Source organism: Bufo bufo, chromosome 4 (genome assembly GCF_905171765.1).
Source record: "Bufo bufo chromosome 4, aBufBuf1.1, whole genome shotgun sequence".
In the NCBI taxonomy this organism is placed as follows: Eukaryota; Metazoa; Chordata; class Amphibia; order Anura; family Bufonidae; genus Bufo; species Bufo bufo.
In genome coordinates, this window is record NC_053392.1 from 10,528,543 (window position 1) to 10,546,871 (window position 18,329).

The 18,329-nt window shown below is 45.0% G+C and overlaps 3 protein-coding genes across 14 annotated transcripts in view; 2 read left to right on the top strand and 1 right to left on the bottom strand.

The window, feature by feature from the left end:
• LOC120998305 (gastrula zinc finger protein XlCGF26.1-like) overlaps window positions 1–18,329 on the bottom strand; it is a 4,064,644-nt gene that overhangs the window by 3,046,884 nt on the left and 999,431 nt on the right. The window lies entirely within an intron of this gene.
• Window positions 1–18,329, top strand: part of LOC120998356 (zinc finger protein 420-like) — an 870,654-nt gene that overhangs the window by 7,339 nt on the left and 844,986 nt on the right. The window lies entirely within an intron of this gene.
• The window catches only part of LOC120997437 (gastrula zinc finger protein XlCGF26.1-like), a 296,047-nt gene continuing 285,501 nt past the window's right edge, over window positions 7,784–18,329 (top strand). Inside the window, exons 1-2 of the mRNA XM_040427514.1 lie at window positions 7,784–7,836; window positions 15,284–15,409. The gene's annotated coding sequence lies outside the window, so the exon portion shown is untranslated. The remainder of the gene's footprint in view (window positions 7,837–15,283; window positions 15,410–18,329) is intronic.

The window sequence follows — 18,329 nt, forward strand, 5'->3', positions numbered from 1 at the left end:
ATTAGCCCCTCATGTCAGCTATAAGCCCCCCATTAGCCCCTCATGTTAGCCATAAGCCCCCATTACCCCCTCATGTCAGCCATAAGCCCCCCATTAGCCCCTCATGTCATCCATAAGCCCCCCATTAGCCCCTCATGTCAGCCATAAGCCCCTCATGTCAGCCATTAGCCCCTCATGTCAGCCATAAGGCCCCCATTAGCCCCTCATGTCAGCCATAAGCCCCCATTAGCCCCTCATGTCAGCCATAAGCCCCTCATGTCAGCCATTAGCCCCTCATGTCAGCCATAAGCCCCCATTAGCCCCTCATGTCAGCCATTAGCCCCTCATGTCAGCCATTAGCCCCTCATGTCAGCCATAAGCCCCTCATGTCAGCCATAAGCCCTTATTAGCCCCTCATGTCAGCCATAAGCCCCCCATTAGCCCCTCATGTCAGCCATTAGCCCCCCATTAGCCCCTCATGTCAGCCATAAGCCCCCATTAGCCCCTCATGTCAGCCATAAGCCCCCCATTAGCCCCTCATGTCAGCCATTAGCCCCTCATGTCAGCCATAAGCCCCCATTAGCCCCTCATGTCAGCCATAAGCCCCCCATTAGCCCCTCATGTCAGCCATTAGCCCCTCATGTCAGCCATAAGCCCCCATTAGCCCCTCATGTCAGCCATAAGCCCCCCATTAGCCCCTCATGTCAGCCCCATGTCCCCCAGGTCAGCCATCAGCCCCTAGTGCAAATAAAATAAAATAAAAAAAACACTTACCTCTCCTGCTCCTAGTCACCATCGCGATCCTCTTCATTCTGCTGTCGGCTGGCTGTGTATAGCGGCGCACAGCGTGAGGTCACAGATCGCCCTCACGCTGTGGTCCTTCACCGCTTCCTGGTCCTTCTGTACTAATGAAGCGCTTCCATAATGGAAGCGCTTCATTAGTACAGCGTTAAAGACGGTCCTGATCGCCGCGGCCCGGCTAACAATCCTCCACGGCCCGGTCCTGGGCCGCGGCCCGGCGGTTGGGGACCACTGCCCTAAAGCCTGCTGTAGACTGCTGGAGGCAGAACTGACAACAAGATGACTTGTGCAATATGAACTTTCCATTGTGTGTGAAGTAACACCAAAGACTGCAAAGTGACGTGTTGTTGTGTGCAACTGCCGCAAGTGTGAATAAACACTGACGTTTGAGTTAAGAACTTGCATTTTGCCTCTGTGCTGCGTCCACTTACCCTATCTACCAGAGCGAAACCCCACAGGTTATTTAAAAGTGAGAAGATGAGACGAGTGAAGTGAAATAGACTTCTTTGGTCATTTGAATGGCAGAGTTGTAGATTTTAAAGGCTATGGACATCTTTGAGACAATTTTTTTTTTAGGATTGCATTTTACTTGTTTTGGACTAAAATCTCTGTAGGGTGTCCTGCGAGTTGATTAGTGATTAGTGAAAATTATCAGGTCTGATATTGACTATGGAATGTGAATATTCTAATCAGAGAGTTTCTCCGATATCAATATTAGATCTTTTATTCAGTAATATGCATATTTACTGAATGGTGATAATATTGTTGTAGCACTTTTAACATATACACATCCACACTAAAGTGGGGAGTTACTAAATATCAGGCCAATTAATTCAATCAATACTACACATAATAAAGTTATACGTTACGCTCTAAAGTCCATTCTGATCATTTAGATTTTTCTCCTCGAGTCTCTCTTTTCTTTCTTGTGTGTGGTTTATTATCAAAAACTTATCAGTTAGACACACTTTCCCAACTTGGAGTTTTCCAATCATTGACGGTTAGGCGTGTACATATGATAATGACTGTGATGTCACTGTATCCCCCAGAATGCATTTCTGCTGTTGGTGTAATGTTACTTATTTATACCTAGGTGGCACTATTGCATAAGCTATTAGCATCATTACCAATAAGGGTTAAATGACCAGGTCTGACTTCATCTTACATTCCATACACATAACATATGGAATCCTAAATCAGAGCTAAAGGGATTAACTTTGACGCATATACCAATTAAAGCATAGATATTCAGGTACCAGTTTAGACATCTCCTAAACTATCAAATTTATGATACTGATAAGAATATAATAGACCTTGTACTATCACAGAAGTGTGTCTACTTTGTCACGGGTGATTGATTGTTAATTAAAATAACATCGCTTTCCCTGAACGGAGACTCATTAACAAAGTCTATACTTAAAATTCTTCTCATCATATTTTAGGATTACATGCGTTCCTAGTGAGAAATATATAAGATAATAGATGCATTGATGTCCTTCATAATATTTAACAATATAAAACAATACATATGTCCTATTGATTATGTTATACAAAAAACTAAGGTTTATAATACGTGTATACAGACACCACAGATTTTCTGCTTCACCAATAGACATCAACTGTAGGGGTAATTAGTACCAGATACCTCTAGAGAATATCCTTATCTCAGTCATAAATCTATAAGGAGACAGGAATCACTCTTCTCAGAGTGGTACATCTATAGAGAAGAAACCTTATGAATAGGGTTGAGCGAACCCGAACTGTAAAGTTCGGGTTCGTACCAAACTTTACGGTGTTCGGCACCTGAACCCGAACATTTCAGTAAAAGTTCGGGTTCGGAGTTCGGGTAATGTTAATATACCATCGGATCAGAGTTTTCTCCAATCCGATGGTATATTTTAACTTGAAGCGTCCCCATCACCATGGGAACGCCTCTATGTTAGAATATACCATCGGATTTGAGTTAGATCGTGAAAACTCAGATCCGACAGTATATTCTAACACAGAGGCGTTCCCATAGTGATGGGGACGCTTCAAGTTATAATATACTGAGAACTGTGGACATAACGGCTCCCTGCTGCCTGGCAGCACCTGATCTCTTACAGGGGGCTGTGATCCGCACAATTAACCCCTCAGGTGCCGCACCTGAGGGGTTAATTGTGCGGATCACACCCCCCTGTAAGAGATCAGGTGCTGCCAGGCAGCAGGGGGCCAGACCCCCCTCCCTCCTCAGTATTAAAATCATTGGTGGCCAGTGCGGCCCCCCCCTCCCTCCCTCCCCAGTATTAAAATCCTTGGTGGCCAGTGCGCCCCCCCCACCCCCTCCCTATTAAAATCATTGGTGACTAGTGCGGCCCCCCCACCCCCTAATAAAATCATTGGTGGCTAGTGCGGCCTCCCCTCTCCCCCCTAATTAAAATCATTGGTTAACAACCCCCCCCCCCCCTATCAATGGTGAAAGCGGAGCGGCAGTTCCGATCGGAGTCCCAGTTTAATCGCTGGGGCTCCGATAGGTTACCATGGCAGCCAGGACTCTACTGCAGTCCTGGCTGCCATGGTTGCTTAGCACTTTTAGCAGCATTATACTTACATGCGCTGTCTGTGCCCGGCCGGCGCTCCTCCTACTGGTAAGTGAAAGGTCTGTGCGGCGCATTGCTTATAGCACAGACCTGTCACTTACCAGTAGGAGGAGCGCCCGGCCGGCCACAGACAGCGCACATAAGTATAATGCTGCTAAAAGTGCTAAGGAACCATGGCAGCCAGGACTGAAGTAGTGTCCTGGCTGCCATGATAATCGATCGGAGCCCCAGCGATTAAACTGGGACTCCGATCGGAACTGCCGCTCCGCTGCCACCAATGATGGGGTGAGGGGGGTTGTTAACCAATGATTTTATTTAGGGGGGGAGAGGGGAGGCCGCACTGGACACCAATGATTTTAATGGGGGGGGGCCGCACTAACCACCAATGATTTTAATAGGGGGGGTGGGGTTGGGGGGCCGCACTGGCCACCAATGATTTTAATACTGGGGAGGGAGGACTACACTGGCCACCAATGATTTTAATACTGGGGAGGGAGGGGGGTCTGGCCCCTGCTGCCTGGCAGCACCCGATCTCTTACAGGGTGCTGAGATCCGCACAATTAACCCCTCAGGTGAGGCAACTGAGGGGTTAATTGTGCGGATCACTGCCCCCTGTAAGAGATCAGGTGCTGCCAGGCAGCAGGGGGCAGTTATGTACACAGTTCTTAGTGTATTCTAACTTGAATCGCCCCCATCACAATGGGAACGCCTCTGTGTTAGAATATAATGTCGGATCTGAGTTTTCACGACCGTGAAAACTCAGATCTGAAAAAGCTAATACTATTATTTTCCGTTATAACCATGTTATAACGGAAAATAATAAAGTGAAGTTCGGGTCCCCATTGACTTTAATGGGGTTCGGGTTCGGGTCCAAGTTCGGATGAAGTTCGGGTCCCGAACCCGATCTTTTGTTTAAAGTTCGGCCGAACTCCCCGAACCCGAACATCTAGGTGTTCGCTCAATTCTACTTATGAACAGTGTCCTTTCCATGAAGCTATTTCGGCCAACTTATGATATTTAGATTTAAATGTTATATACCTATGAAAGAGCACAACAGTTCCCAATATCCTAAGATGGGCACCGTTTGGCCATTAGTAGTTCTGATATGGATCCAGAATGTTGGGGGTTGTGTTAACTGGGCTCCCCTCTGACAGATTTCAAATGCGGATTGACGGATGGTAGTCACTTTAGATCCGGTGTCAATCAAAGCAGAAAACGTTACTCTGTTGATGCTAACTTCAATCACAGGGCGGCCTCCCACAAATCTAGGCATGAAGGCTGAATCTTTGGGACCTTGTATTCTTCCTCCTAAGGGACGGTCCTTGGCCTCAGGGGATAGTCGTTTAACTGCCAGCAATTCTCTTCGGTCTGAGCATGTTTTTGACAATACTGGCATTTGCATTTTTCTGGGGTTTTGATACCCAGGGTCCGACCACCTACCGGTCGGCTGACGTTTATATTCCCGTGGACCAGTTGGAGGACGGTTTCTTGGCGCAGTAATCTCTTTCTCAGCATTGGGTCGCTGTTCCAGTCGCTCTAGCTGCTTCCTCATCCTTTCCATATTCTCAGCTAGTAGAGAGACTTTGGCCGTCAGGGCTGCCACAGCATCTGGGACAGGTGCCTGGGCCCACACTTCGCTATCTGGCCGTGGACAGAAGGTCGCAGGACGGGCCAGACCTTCTTATCTTCAGGAGGTTAAGAGTGGTGATTTTCTCCCAGGATGCCAATAGCGAGCTCCTTAAAATCTAGGAACGGGATATCCGAGTGCTGAACCGACAGCATCTTCAGCTGACGTTTGAGAGGTTAGTCAAAGCACCTTCAATAAACTGCTCTTTGAGGGTCTGATCTTGTCCCACAGCTTCATGGGGATCTAAGTGGTTAACTGCCCGCAAAACATCTTGCAGGGATAGGACAAAGTCTCTTAGTGACTCAGTGGACTGCTGTTTCCCAAAGGAACGCATCTTCAGTTCAGAAGCGGTCCTAGTGTCAAAGGCAGTACTGAGTCGGTCTAGGATCTGCTCAGCTGTTTTTTGCTCTAACTGGGGCCAGGACTTGACCTCCCGGAGCGCAGCTCCCTGTAGTTGGCCGATCAGGATTTCCACTTTCTGATCCTGAGATACTGGATATAGCTTAAACGTAGCCAACATTTTATCACGGAGTTCCCTGAGTGAATGGGGTTCTCCTGCGTAATGTGGAAGCTAGGGTGCTTCAAAGCAATATGGCATAGTAAGAGGCATGATGCATGCAGCTGCCGCTGTTGGATCACTGCAGTCCAACTGGGTGTTGTCTTCGCTGTCCGACATGGCTTTTGGTATCCTGTACCAGACTAGAGGGGTCAACGTAGGCTAAACAGCAATGTAAGTGCACGTTGCTGCGACTGCACAATTTTGGAGAGTATAATGCTCGGGCAGGAGGATTCCAGTCCTAAACAGTCTTTAATAGCGTTATTTTCCCCAGTAGTACTCAATCAGATCTCCAGTCACAGGTTCTCGCGATCCAGTGGAGAGAGAACCGCATTTGCTCTTTTCCAAGATGGCCGCCACTTTACTTCCTGTAAGGGCGCCGTCTACTTCCTCTGTCCTCCCTGATGGTGGCGTGAACTGGAGGCAAGGGAGAGGCTTTGGAGGTGGAGCTGCCACTTCCCTTCTCTTTGCACGTGCGATCGCTCCCTATGAACAGGGCTGGTTTTTCCCTCTGTTGAGAGGGCGTTTCTTCAGTTTTCCCGCTTCTGGACTGGTAGAGGAAGCTGCGCGTCACCATTAAAGATGGTTGATTAACCCTTCGGACGCCAGCGTGCACAGTTTTGCGCCTGCCGCTCCGTAGTAAAGTCACTTTCAATGGGACTTTTGTAATCCTGTAGGCTAGATAATTGTATGGCACACAGTTTAGTGCAGTTCAAATCCTGTTTGTGACGCCATTTGCGACGTCCGGCCCCAGCCTGGAGATCCCTTTAAGGTGTTATGACCAACAGGTGTATAACCAGTTTGTCATGACGCCAGATGCGGTAAAGCAGCAGGAGTGGAAGGCTCCCTTTTAAGATGTGTTGTTGGTGGGACATTCAGTGCAGGATTTCTGCCTGTCAATGAAAATATTTCCTCCTCACTCATGCTGTGGGGGGTGAATTACTTTCCATGATACCGGGCAAATCCTTATTCTTGCTCCCTAGAAATGGCGATTAATGGAATTAGTTCAGTTCATCTCCCAACCAGATTAGGATCTAGGTTTTCTCCACCAGACGACCGATCTAAATCCATCAATGTCCAAGTCTCTTCCACCTGCTGTAAAGAATGAAAGCCGAGTCTCTGGAAGAAAGAGCAGTTCGAAGCCTGGAATTTCTGTGTTCTTTATTACTGGATTAGGCTACATGCACACGACCGTATGTGTTTTGCAGTCTGCAAATTTCGATCCGCAAAAAAAAAAAAGGATGACATCCGTATGCTAACCGTTTTTTTTTTTGCGGATCCATTGTGACAATGCCTAAAAAGGACAAGAGTAGGACATGTTATATTTTTTTTGCGGGACTACAGAACGGACATACGGATGCGGATAGCACATGGTGTGCTGTCCGCATTTTTTGCGGACCCATTGAAATGAATGCGTCTGCATCCTATCCACAAAGAAAACGTAACCGACACGGAAACAAACAACATTCGTGTGCATGTAGCCCTAGTTTGAGGTTTAGCAGAAGGTTGTTGAGAAGGAGAACATTTATATTTAGGACGCTGATCACTAAACCTAGAAGTGAAGGAGCTGAGAGAAGTGTCTGATCTATAGACAGATCTACAGGAGGCCGTGTATTCAGTCACTGTGTGCTTGTGTCTCCACAGATGGATTTAGGAGGAGAAATCCCCCCGAGAGATTTCCACGGAAGGTCCCAGAGAACCATCAGGTAGATGGAGCTGAAGTCTCCCCAGAATCTGACCAGAAAGTGATTGAACCAAAGATCATTTTACATTTCTCTTCTTTAGGATGAAAATCTGATGGATATTAAGGTTGAGGTTAAAGATGAAGAGGAGGTGGATTTATGGGGCGATCAGCAGGGTAAGTGTCATGGGTCACCTAGATACTACTACCATCATCTCATCATCACATGTTATAATCTCTCCTGTTCCTGTGTGTTTTCTACAGATGGACTCATAGAAAGAAATCCCCCCGAGAGATGTCTCCGTCCTCTGTATTCCCAGGACTGTCCAGAGGAGAAGCTCCCAGAGAACCATCAGGTAGATGGAGCTGAGCCCTATACACATCTATATAGGGGGATCCTGCAGTCATAGAGGGGTCATAGATTGTGGGGGTCTCTAATGTGGATCTGTTAGATTTCCCACCTGTCTGCTGTATTGTCCTGAATTGTTACAGATGACAAATCGGGGGGAAAATGTGACTGATATTAAAGTGGAGGATAAAGAAGAGCGGATGATGGGCGATCCCCCGTGTAAGATTGAGGTGGAGGAGGACATTCCAGTCCATGTGACCACAGGTATGGAATCATGAATGGAGGAAGGGAATTGGGAGGTTTCTTCAGGTAAGGCTCCATCTTAGATCTCCAGTAAAGTAAGCTGAGGCCGCTCCATACGCTGTGGGTCCTGGGTGTGTTTTACAGTGGAGTCCTGCCTGCTGCTGGGACTGGAGGTAACATCAAACCCACCTGTTTAAACCCTGCGATCCCACAGTCACTAAAGACCGCAGCATCTAAGAATATTTACTGAACTCATGTGGGGCAACAGGATTATTTGTAAGGGTCTGGTGAAATCTGTATGTGTTACATGTGGATTTGCTGTAGATTTCGCTCTTTACATTTCCACAGAGTTGATCGGCTGCAGATTTAATTCCGAACTGCAGGTCAATTTACGCTCCGATTTTTTTTTTGCAGCATAAGATAAGATTTCTCAAAATGTCCTCCATTTTGCTGGTACTGTAGAATGCTGAGGATTTGCTGCCCTTAAATCCACAGTGTATATGCGATCTGTGAGCCTACCCTTACTACTTCACATGGGGGATTAGCCTGTGGTTACAGAGTCTCTCTATTAGGACACAGTCTTGGTGTAAATTCACAGTGACCAGGATGGTGCCCGATGAGAGGCTCCGTCAGCATATCCGCTCAATTAGGCCCAACCACAGGTTTACTGACCCAACCTCACCGGGAGCTATCCGGATCTGGAATCCAGATGTGGGAATCTGGTCTTAGTCAGCGGCAGCTGATTTAATAATAGTGCTTTCTCTTAAAGAGACAGCAGCTTAATGTCATTGGTTGCTTCTTTCTCTCCCTGTGCCCCGTCTTCAAGTCCTCTGCGGTGCTCAGCTGCTCCTTTGCCCTGTCCAGGTCCTGCGGTGGTCTCCTTTATGGCTAGTGTCACGCACCTCCACTGGCAGCTAACTAACCACCAAAACCCCTGCATCTCCCAGATCACTGAAGGGCAGGTTGTCTCTTTTCTGCATCTGACCGCATGGCTCTCCCTGAATTTGTATTTATTCCGTCTTGGGAAATACGAGCGTGGGGTTAACCTATCCCTGCCAGCAATGGTTGACAGAATACAGTGCAATATACAACATATAAAGTGTGTTCCTACTGTACAGAGTGCGGTTCTCCAGTAATTAGTGCGATTATCTTCAGGGCTCCAGACCTATAACACGTATCTGAGGTGCCAGAACAGGGTCACCTGTGACATCCCTAATACACGTTCCTGCTATGGCCACAGTCTCATCCACAGCGATGCACTTACAGCTGCTTAAAGTCACATAATCTGGGATATCACATCACATGTATCATACACGGTGCAGGAAGAAATAACAGCATGTACGTATAAACATGACATGAATGTGATGCTGGCGTGTCCTCAGGAGCTGTCACATCACCGCTCATCTAGGGTGGGAACCGGGTCAGTGGTCACACACACCAAGAGAATGCTGGACAGAAGCCCCTATCTCTATCCCTTCTATGTTCGCGTGTTGTCTGATCGCCTGAGAGAAAGGTTCTATGGTAAGAACAAATATTAAAGGAGACAACGGACACCCTTGGCGGGTTCCATTTGTTATGTCAAATGAGTCAGATAACGTACCATTCGCCAACACTCTGGCTGACGGGGCCGAATAAAGTGATTTGATTGCGTTAAGGATGTATCCATTGGATCCCAAATTATCTAATGCAGAAAAAGCAAATGACCAATGAATGCGGTCAAATGTCTTCTCGGCCTCCATGGCCACTAACAGTGATGGGCATCGTGTTCTTTCTGCTCGGACTCTGAGGTTTATTAGGCGTCTAGAGTTGTCCGACGCCTGATGTTTTTACCAAACCCAGCTTGGTCTGGATGTATAATGCTGGGGAGAACTTTGGATATTCTTGAGGCTATGAGTTTGGAGAATAGTTTTATGTCAGTATTAAGGAGGGATATCGGGCGAAAGTTTTGTGGAGAGGTTGGGTCTTTTCCGGGTTTCCGAGAACATTTCTAGTAGGTGGGGAGATAGTATATTTCCATATGTTTTAAAATATGTGTTGGATAGGCCATCAGGTCCAGGTGCCTTATGCAAGGGGAGGGTTTTGATAATATGTAGTATTTCTTTTTCTGTTATGGGAGAGGTAAGTGCTCGTATCTGGTCTGGTGACAAGTTCGAGAGCGATATTTTGCTTAAGAAGGAGTTTATATCCAAATCGGACGGCGGAGTAACTCCAGTGTCCTCCAGATTATAAAGGGATGAATAGTATTCCCGAAAACGGTTCGCTATATCTTTATGTGATCCAGTAGTGTGGAGCAAGTATTGGATTCTAGATTTTTGGGCTCGTTGTTTTAGCTTTTTTGCTAATAATTTACCACTTTTACTGTTTTGGGAGTAATATTGCACATTTAGTGCTCGCAATTGTTTCTCCTATGTGTTTAGTAGGCATTCATTCAATGAGTGTGCCCCCTCATCTTTGTATACTTTCCATTTTAATCTTAGTTGACGGATCTGGTCTTGGAGGTTAGGGGATGGTGTCTTCTTGTTTAATGCTTCTATATTTTGGAGTATATATTTCTGTGAAGTGTTTCTCTCTTTCTTTCTTTGCTTGGTTTCCCAGTTTGATAAATATTCCCCGTATATATGCCTTGTGTGCATTCCAGAGTGTGGTATGTTTGGTAACCGTTCCGGAGTTTAGTTGAAAATATTCATTTATGGCTTTTTGTATTTCTACTAGGGATCGACCGATATTGATTTTTTAGGGCCGATACCGATAATTTGTCAACTTTCAGGCCGATAGCTGATAATTTATACCGATATTCTGGGTATTTTTATTTTTGAGAAAAAAAATGTTTTTCCTACACAAATCTGCTGAAAATTAATCTTTATTGTTAACGTGTATTATTATTATTATTATTTTTTTTTGAAAATCTTTTTCATTTATACTTAATATTTTTGTATTTTTTTTACTAACTTTTAGCCCCCTTAGGGACTAGAACCCTTGTCCTATTCACCCTGATAGAGCTCTATCAGGGTGAATAGGAGATCACACTGTCCCTGCTGCTCTGTGCTCTGTGCACACAGCAGCAGGGAGCTGAACATGGCAGCCAGGGCTTCAATAGCGTCCTGGCTGCCATGGTAACCGATCGGAGCCCCAGACTTACACAGCTGGGGCTCCGATCGGAGGAGCAGGGGAGAGGGGATCCTGTGGCCACTGCCACCAATGATTAATACTGGGTGGGGGGGCGCACTGCGCCACCAATGTTTTTACTATTGGGATGGGGCCGGGGGCGCACTGCGCTACCAATGATTAATACTAGGGGGCTTGGGGGGGGGGCGCACTGCGCCACCAATGAAGATAAGTCTCTCATTCATATACAGGAGGCGGGAGCTGGCTGCAGAATCACATAGCCGGCTCCCGACCCCTATGAACGGTAGCTGCGATCCGCGGCACCTAAGGGGTTAACTACCGCGGACCGCAGCTGCCGTTCATAGAGGTCGGGAGCCGGCTATGTGATTCTGCAGCCAGCTCCCGCCTCCTGTATATGAATTAATGAAAGACTCATCTTCATTGGTGGCGCAGCGGCCACAGCCCCTCCCCTCCTCTTGTCTCCTCTCCTGCTATTGGCGGCAGCGGCATCACAGGAGGAGGGAGACACTGCTTCCTTCTCCCCTGTGCTGCGGAGGGAACACAGAACGCGCTGAGAGCAGCGCGTTCTGTGTTCCCAATACGTTATCGGAATATCGGCAAAATAGATGCCGATACCGATAACGTTCAAAATCCTCAATATCGGCCGATAATATCGGTAAAACCGATAATCGGTCGATCCCTAATTTCTACCTTATAGGAGGTGTGTGCCATTAAAAATGCATTGTCACTCCACATATATGTAGCAGGCTGAGTGCGGGTTTCTGACAAGGTAATGGTAATGGCTGCCTGATCGGACCACGTAATTGTTTCAGTTGTGGATGAGGAGACATTCTGAAGGATAATCTTGTCGCCCAAAAACATACAGTCAGGTCCATTGGGACATCAACACAATTCTACAATTTTTGGCTCCATACACCACCACAATGGATTTGAAATGAAACGAACTAGATGTTCTTTACCTGCAGACTGTCAGCTGTAATGTGAGGGGATTTACATCCAAATCAGGTGAACGGTGCAGGAATTACAACAGTTTCCATATGTGCCTCCCACTTGTTAAGGGACCAAAAGTAATGGGACAGAATAATAATCATAAATCAAACTTTCACTTTTTAATACTTGGTTGCAAATCCTTTGCAGTCAATTACAGCCTGAAGTCTGGAACGCATAGACATCACCAGACGCTGGGTTTCATCCCTGGTGATGCTCTGCCAGGCGTCTACTTTAACTGTCTTCAGTTCCTGCTTGTTCTTGGGGCATTTTCCCTTCAGTTTTGTCTTCAGCAAGTGAAATGCATGCTCAATCGGATTCAGGTCAGGTGATTGACTTGACCATTGCATAACATTCCGCTTCTTTCCTTTAAAAAACTCTTTGGTTGCTTTCTCAGTATGCTTTGGGTCATTGTCCATCTGCACTGTGAAGCGCCGTCCAATGAGTTCTGAAGCATTTGGCTGAATATGAGCAGATAATATTGCCCGAAACACTTCAGAATTCATCCTGCTGCTTTTGTCAGCAGTCACATCATCAATAAATACAAGAGAACCAGTTCCATTGGCAGCCATACATGCCCACGCCATGACACTACCACCACCATGCTTCACTGATGAGGTTGTATGCTTAGGATCATGAGCAGTTCCTTTCCTTTTCCATAATATTCTCTTCCCATCACTCTGGTACAAGTTGATCTTGGTCTCATCTGTCCATAGGATGTTGTTCCAGAACTGTGAAGGCTTTTTTAGATGTCGTGTTTTTGAGGCTCACCAATGGTTTCATCTTGTGGTCAATCCTCTGTATTCACTCTGGTGAAGTCTTCTCTTGATTGTTGACACACATACACCTACCTCCTAGAGAGTGTTCTTGATCTGGCCAACTGTTGTGAAGGGTGTTTTCTTCACCAGGGAAAGAATTCTTTGGTCATCCACCACAGTTGTTTTCCGTGGTCTTCTGGGTCTTATGGTGTTGCTGAGATCACCGGTGCGTTTCTTATTTTTAAGAATGTTCCAAAATATTGTTTTGGCCAGGCCTAATGTTTTTGCTATCTCTCTGATGGATTTGTTGTGTTTTTTCACCCTAATGATGGCTTGCTTCACTGATAGTGACAGCTCTTTGGATCTCATTTTGAGAGTTGACAGCAACAGATTCCAAATGCAAATAGCAAACTTGAAATGAACTCTGGACTTTTTATCTGCTCATTGTAATTGGGATAATGAGGGAATAACACACACCTGGCCATGGAACAGCTGAGAGGCCAATTGTCCCATTACTTTTGGTCCCTTAACAAGTGGAAGGCACATATGCAAACTGTTGTAATTCCTGCACCGTTCACGTGATTTGGATGTAAATAACCTCAAATTAAAGCTGACAGTCTGCAGGTAAAGCACATCTTGTTCGTTTCATGTCAAATCCATTGTGGTGGTGTATAGAGCCAAAATGTTAGAATTGTGTTGATGTCCCAGTATTTATGGACCTGACTGTATCTATCCTAGAGTATGTGTTGAATAGGTGGGAGAAAAAGGTGTAATCTTTATCAGGGCCGTGTTGTATACGCCAAATGTCGTATATCTGTTGTCTGTGTATTAGTCGTGCTATTGTGTCGGTCTTCCAGTTAGAAGTGGAGGTGATGTCCCATGTTGTATCTGCGATGGTGTTAAAATCTCCACATATTATCAGGTGGCCTTGTCTTACTTTGTGTATTTTTTTAAACACTCTATTGAGAAAGTGTATTTGTCTGCGGTTTGGGGCGAATACTGTGACCAGCGTATATTTGAAATTGTTAATAAATCCTACTAGTATAAGGTATCTTCCTTTAGGATCAATCGTAATAGAAATCATAGAAAAGTTATTGTTGTTCTTAATGGCCAGTAGGACTCCCATTTGCTTTTTTTTTCGTAATGTGCTTGGTAGATCTGCGAGCATTGAGGGTGTTTAATTCTATGAGCGTCTTTCTGTGTGATGTGTGTTTCCTGATTTTGAGGATAGCGCCTCTTTCCACATCAAGGAACGCTTATAAGGGCTATTAAGTCCCTTAACGTTGAAGGAAGCTATCTTAATCACCATCTTGTAAAGTGCAATAGCTGTACCATCGAGTTGGCACTATAAGTGCATATGTTGGGAAGGAGATGTACGAGAGGCTGAGAGGGTCCTCCGAGTGAGCCACAGACCTGAACTGGAGGAGAGAGGGAGGCCAAGTCCTAAAAAAGAAGAAAAAAGTACACAAACCAGTACGGATTAAAATGTGAACATAGTATGAGGTTCCACTTGTCATGTGGAGCCTTCTCTTGGGCTTAGGTATCTTCTGTTCTGAAGACGCCATATCACATGTGGGCAGTTAAATTGGCTACTAGTAACTAAACTGAGAACAAGTAACCTGAGTTAACTAGTAGAACGTTCTGGCACTTATCGCAGCATAACAATACAATTAACCAGGTGTCCCGGGTCGTGACCATTCTTAGGAGCTCATTTGTATACAGATGTCTTCCACTCGGATCTCATTTTGACGGGTGCATTAGGTGATGACTGTTTCGGCTGTTTCACCGTTATGTCATGACCGGAAAGAAGCGTGAATTCCATCCTGCACTGAGGAAATAGCAAATGTGGTGTTGTTACAGGTGACAATTATTTTCACAGGGAACCCCCTAACGCATCGGTTATTGGTAAAAGTTGTCTTCTTAATTTCAGGGTAGTGGCTGAAAGATCTGCGAAAATTGATAGGGAGCCTGTAGCTCTTTAATCTTGGGGGCTGCAAGCATAGCTTTTTCTTTGACATGGTAGTAGTACACTCTCGCTAAAACGTCTCTAGGGACATTTTCCGGTAAGTCTTTTGGCCGCACTAGTCTGTGTGCCCTGTCAATAGTGAGATCTATGGGGGTGCATTCTGGCACCAAAAGCAGAATTATTTTTTGTATACAGGAGGTCAGTTCTTGCTGTGTGATTTCTTCAGGAATGCTCCTGAACTTTATATTATTTATTCTGGAGCGATCCTCCAGGTCTACTACCTTGGCTCTCAGTGAGGAGACTTCATCTTCCAGAGCTTGGTGTGTGTCAATCAAATTGTTGTGTGAGCCTGCAAAGTCCCCCATTTTGGCTTCTATATGGGTCACTCGGTGTTCTAGGTCGTCAACAGATGATTGTAATGGAGTTATCAACTGAGTGATGCCATGTTGTAGTGAGTGATTGAATGCCAGAAGCATTTCTTTAAGTAGGGAGCTGGAAGCTGGGGCATCTGAGGTGGGGATGGAGGCAAAGCAATTTGCTAGAATTGAATGGCTTTGTGTGCTGGGCTCAGTAGAATCGCTTACCCCTCCACCGTATTCATCTGGCTGTAAACCCTGCTTTTGCTTTGCAGGGCTTGTGGAGGAGGACCCCCAAGATGGCACCCTTGCGCTTAGCTGTTTCCCACCACCTGTACCTCCTGATGCTTCCCGTGGAGAAGATGACCCGCGGATCTCCAGAGTGCCCGCCTCGCCAGCAGGTAACGTAGGGGCTCCTGCGCCGTTGTCCAAGATGGTATCCCGGTCTTCTTGGCTTTCAGGGAGTGAGGAGGTTGGTGATTCAGGGGGATCCGGGTCCCTGGTGTCTGCTGTATCTCTCTTGTATTTATCCATCTCAAAGTAGAAGTCCAATTTGCCGTGGGACTTGAGCCCTCTTTTCCCCCTGGTCATCATGTTGGGGTTGGAGATATGCTTGTGGAGACTCTGTTGTGCCCGGTGTCAGCTTATGGAAGCTGCGTATGTGCCAGAGCTCTGAGCTTATGCGGCCATCTTCACTCGTGGCCAAGCCACGCCCCAGATTACACTTCTTTTGAATCACTTACTTTTATTATCATTACAGTCACACAGAGAAAGCTTCATCCCAACATCTCCTTCTTTTTTTTTTTTTGTGAGTCTTTTTAATGTCTCCTTCACATCCTTCCATAGGTCCCATCTTTTACGTAAACCAGGGAAGGATCCCAGCTCAGTACAATCTTCTCTCCCCATCTCTGTACTATATCAGAATTAGAATTACAAACATTCTGTCCATTCACCTTCACTATATTCTTCTCTTCCTTGTTGCTGCCTCACAACCTGGTTTCTTACAGCATCCCATTCATCCAGAGAAATACCCGATTCCAGAAACAAAACTTCTCAGCTCTGACTCCTGGGAAGCATTCGATGCAGTATCCTGGATGTTCTAAAAGGCTTCGGGGGAAATTCTTTTTTATGATTGTATTTTACTCATTTTGGGCTAAAAATTATTTTTCCAATTAATCTTTATTAAAAATATTGGGTCGTACTGTCCCAAAAGGTTAACTTTGTCTAGCTATGGGAATCGTACTTTCACTTTTTGCCGGTTATCTAATAAACCTTTTCTCTAATTTACTAAAACGTCATAAACACTTGTTATATAAAGATACTCCAGGACGTGATCCCAATCTGGGTAATATTTGTTAGGCATACTTTTTTTTTTTTGGTTCTCTCCTCTTGTAGTAAAAGGGTTGAAAAGTGTGAAGGGATAAAGGATGGGGTTAATAATTATGTACAATAATTATGAATTTTATTCTTGTGTATGGTAATATTATGAGAAATATAGATTATTAAAAAAGGCCATAAACACTTATTTAAACCATATTCTTATCAGTAAGGTAAGAAGTGAGCTATGAGTGTTTTTCATGGTCAGAGAAGATGACAGAGTGAAAATTCAGATCTTGCTACTAGAGAATCTCAAGACTGTACAGAGAAAAGGGCTCAACATTTTTAATAAACACTTCACTTACCCTCTGTAATTTAGGCCCTACTGTTGTTTATTTCTTACACACGTTACAGACAGACGCACAGACAAGTATAACTGTAAATGGACTTAACACCCACCCTCTGCCCCTTCACTGTGGAATCTGACATGGTTTTCCCCTCTCTCCTTCTATGTCTCATCCAATCAGATGCTAGCATATGTGTTATCAAATTTGGCACTTGGCAAATATGTCTCTCTGTGGTTGCCAATGATTCTCTGTCCTCTCCAACCCCACATGAACAAGTTGTCCCATATGCATCTCACTTATTTAGGAGTTATACATTTAAAGGGGATCTGTCCACTCCAATACACCCCCAAACTAGATTAAGCGGTGTATAGTGTAAGTGTTGCTGAGTCCAGTAATGTAATTTTTATCTTTATACTCACTTGCATCCGATGCTGTGCTCCTACAAACCAGCAGTAAAATGTTGTGAGAGGACTCTTGAGCTCATGCACATTATGGGGAGGACTCCAAGAGGAGTCCCCTTAATGCATTATACTGCTGGTTTGTGGACACAGCAGGCCTTACACTATTCACCACTAACTCTAGTTTGGAAGGTGATAGGCCATATCTCAGCTTGTATCCAGGCGCAAGAAGGACTTCTCCTTCCTGCTGGATCCACTTCTTAATTTGGCTCAAAAACTGCATGTCTGTTTCAGGCCTAATAGGAATGTTATAATATTGTGGTTTGAAAAAAACTCACTATCTATTTTTAATCCTACCAGGAAATCCCAATAAGAACTCTGAGGGAACCATGAAGTTACCACAAGTACAAAATGTAGCTCTCCTACCACACTCTTCAAGAGAAAACCTCATCGCCCTGCTTGTATATCCAGGACTTCTCATTACAGATCTAGCACGTAAACCAAGTAGTCATGGAGAATCTCCAGATAAATCACAAATTGTTACCACAAGTACACCACAATCACACCTTGGAACATGTATGAAAACTCAGGCAGAACTGAAGAGATTTCCCTGTTCACACTGCGGTAAATGTTTTACAAATAAATCAAGTCTTATTATACATGAGAGAATTCACACAGGAGAGAAGCCATTTCCATGTTCAGAATGTGGGAAATGTTTTACAAATAAATCAGATCTTGTTAAACATCAGAAATGTCACACAGGGGAGAAGCCGTATCCATGTTCAGAATGTGGGAAATGTTTTATTAGGAAAGCCAAACTTAGGGAACATCAGAGAGTTCACATGGCAGTGAAGCCATATTTATGTTCTGAATGTGGCAAATCCTTTACATGTAAATCAAGTCTTGTTATACACCAGGCAGTCCACACAGGAGAGAAGCCGTATTCATGTTCAGAATGTGGGAAATGTTTTATTAGTGACACCAAACTTAGGGAACATCAGAGAGTTCACACGGGAGTGAGGCCATATTCATGTTCTGAATGTGGCAAATCCTTTACATGTAAATCAAGTCTTGTTATACACCAGGCAGTCCACACAAGAGAGAAGCCGTATTCATGTTCAGAATGTGGGAAATGTTTTATTAGTGACCCCAAACTTAGGGAACATCAGAGAGTTCACACGGGAGTGAGGCCATATTCATGTTCTGAATGTGGCAAATCCTTTACATGTAAATCAAGTCTTGTTATACACCAGGCAGTC